This window comes from Euprymna scolopes, chromosome 6 (assembly GCF_053919585.1).
Source record: "Euprymna scolopes isolate OS-2025 chromosome 6, ASM5391958v1, whole genome shotgun sequence".
Taxonomy (NCBI): Eukaryota; Metazoa; Mollusca; class Cephalopoda; order Sepiida; family Sepiolidae; genus Euprymna; species Euprymna scolopes.
In genome coordinates this window covers 6077567-6080822 of record NC_136487.1, presented here as the reverse complement: position 1 = coordinate 6080822, position 3256 = coordinate 6077567, and the positions used below count along the sequence as shown (strand labels likewise).

The following is a 3256-nucleotide window of genomic DNA, read 5'->3' as shown; positions in this document are numbered from 1 at the left end:
TAGGAAAATTGTTTTTTTTTTTATTTTTGAACATGAACATAAGTTTTGCAAAGGGAAATGGGGGTAAAAAAAACAATGACGCTGTTTGTAAATATTACTTTCATTGCTTTTTAAAAATCATTCTAAGGAAAACCCGGAGTTTTAAAAGGCCTGATATGTTTATGCCCCCCCCATGCAAAACATTCACAACAAACACTTGTCTAGCTACAACCACTGTCAACAATTTCCCCTCCACTCTATTTGTGTCTAAGTTTAAACGCAATTTCTATGAACAAAGTTTTTTCCTATAACTGCCCGCATGTGGAACTCTTTACCGCGAGCCTGCTTTCCAGTTGACTACAACCGGGTCGTTTCTAAGTCTAATGTAAACAAGTTCTTGTTGAATCGTCCTAATCAAATTCTACCCAATTTCCACAACTGCCCATCATTACACGGTTGCCCCAACGGCAACACTCGACTAGCTACAACCACTATAAACGATTTACCCCACTCTATCTATGCATAAATCTAAACGGAGATTCCATGAACTTTTTCAGAACTTCCCGCCTGTGGAACACTGTTTCACTGTCCTGCTTCGCGGTTGTCAGAAATTTCGTGAAAATAGTGAATAATTCCACCCCATCTTTCCAAGCTTATAACTCCTCGAAAAATGCAATTCAAGCCCTAATTTTTTTTTCAATTAAAGGAGCAAGGACCAAGGTTTCATTAAAAAAAAAAAGAAAAAAAAAAAACGTGTTTTTTTTTAAAAAAGGTTTTAAACTTCGGACTTTACAGGTAAATTTCTAAAAAACAGTACATTTTTTTGTTTTAAATTTGAATATATTATGTATTGACCTTTTCTCTTCAATTTGTGAGTAAATAATTATTTACTTTTCGGTGTCTAAATTAATTATTATTAGACATTTCAAAATGGGAGGCGAGAATTATTCGACCCCCTGTCTTTCCAAGCTTATAACTCCTCGAAAAATGTAATTCAAGCCCTAATTTTTTTTTCAATTAAAGGAGCAAGGACCAAGGTTCCATTAAAAAAAAAAAGAAGAAAAAACAAATAACGTGGTTTAAAAAAAAGGTTTTAAACTTCAAACTTTACAGGTAAAATTCTAAAAAAACACTATGTGTTTTTTTTTTTTTAATTTGAATATATTATTTATTGACCTTTTCTATTCAATTTGTGAGTAAATTAATTATTTACTTTTCGGTGACTAAATTAATTATTTACTTTTTAATAGACACTTAAAAATGGGGGGGCGTGAATTAAAAAAAAACGTTTGTCTAAAATATTATATTCGGTTTATTGGAAAGAACATAAAATTTCACATTGACCCTGAAAATATCGTAAAAATAGAATCAATAGAAAAATTTTGATAGATTTTTAAAGTTTAAGAATTGAAAAATATTGAGTTCGGAAAATTCATTACTGTTAAAAAAAAAAAAATATTTCTATTATTTTTAAAACAACTTTAATAGTTTATTTTGGAAGTATAATCACTAAAGAAAGTAAACAACCCACTTTTAACAGAGAAATTACGAAATTTTTATATTTTATTCGCAGTTTCGTGTTAGAGGTGTCAAAAATTCCTACAAAAATTCTGATACACCTATGGCAGCCCTCAAATCAAGTTTTTGTTAAGCCGTCACCGTAAATAATTAAATTCTACCTAATTTACACCATTAACAATTACTACACTACCACCTTGGATTCACTAACTCTTATCCTCGAGTGGCCTTCAGACCTTGATAAGTATTGGCTCCCATGTAAACAATGTAACACGAGAAAGAGAGAGAATTATAGGGTAAAAGAGAAGAAAGGATAGAGAGAGAGAGAGAGAGAGAGAGAGAGAGAGAGAGAGAGAGAGAGAGAGAGAGAGAGGCCCACGCGGATTGACGGTAAGTAAGGAAGATGAAGATTATCGCATGCCATCAATGTGTATGTAGTGCCAAGCGTAAACAAACATCTTGTCTCGTTCGAAAACAAGACTGTTTTCCGCAAGCGTCGACGTTCCGGTTTGTCTGACTCAGATTTTTATCACTGGAACGATGGCGGAGACAGCGACAGCGACGGCGACGGTGGACAGTCGAAGTGTTTGTGTGTGTGGGGAGGGCAGGAATAATGATGTGACGTCATTTTTATCAGATCCTTCAGCAGACACATCAAAGTAAGGAGGGCAACAGCAGAAGCGAAAAAGTACACACACGCGCAGTCATACGCGTACAAATACGCATCAAGATAAGGAAAAAAACTGAAAAGAAGGAATGAGAGAGAGAGAGAGAGAGAGAGAGAGAGAGAGAGAGAGAGAGAGAGAGAGGTATATATAAAATACAAAAATAATAATAAAATATATCATTCCAACTATTCCTTGCTCGAAATGTGTCTTTGTCCTCCGCTGGGAAAGAAAACTCGAAGATAGATAGATAGAGATAGAGTGTGAGTGAATGAGTGAGTGGGTAAGAGAGAGAGAGAGAGAGAGAGAGAGAGAGATACCTTTCTGTTCTCCGTGTTTTCCTTACACGGCGAGACACGCACATTCTGAGCGGAGAAAGGTGAAGTGACTTCACTCCAAGCAAGGGACATATTGTCACTTGGACGTAAGGGGCTACTATTTCGGATAATGTTTACAAGAGATGAGCGAGATGTTGGTTTATGTTACATTTAAACTTCTGTAGAGATGCAGGTAATATTAGGTTGATGCAAAAATAATGTCGTTTTTTGACGTTCTACTTCTCCTTTCATAATAAATTTTATTTCTCTCAGAAGGCTTTCTTCAGTCTTGACAGACTATGGATACCCACTGTAAGGGTGCCTACGCGTTAAATTTGTGTGGCAAGAGTTGCGCAATCTCCAACCACGCCTCTCCTGAGTCAACATTGTTGCATACCAATGGCATGTTGAGGTACAAGACGACTGGAAACAATGCCGAGATAAGCGGAGAGCATATACAGCGCCTAGAATTCCCAAATGGTCACCCATCTGGTACTAGCCAGGCTCAACGTTGCTTAACTTCGGTGATCTGACGAGAACCGGTGTGTCAACGTGATTATGCCGTATAATAATAAATTTTATTAATCGAAATAAAAACCATTAGAATCGACACATTTTTGCCAACGAGTAATCAAAGTGTAGTATCTGTTCGTCAGATGCTGCACTTCAATTTCTTGTTCTCTGTCAGTGGAGGAGAAATCCTTCACGACTGCGACAATTTTTATTTTTTTTCCTTTTCTCCACGTTAAAAAATGACCCTGGTGTCTGACTCTGTCC

General features: G+C 36.1%; 1 pseudogene; it reads right to left on the bottom strand.

Annotated features, from left to right (window-relative positions):
* Positions 1-2931: 2931 nt before the first annotated feature.
* Positions 2932-3048, bottom strand: LOC145278615 (5S ribosomal RNA; annotated as a pseudogene).
* Positions 3049-3256: the final 208 nt, after the last annotated feature.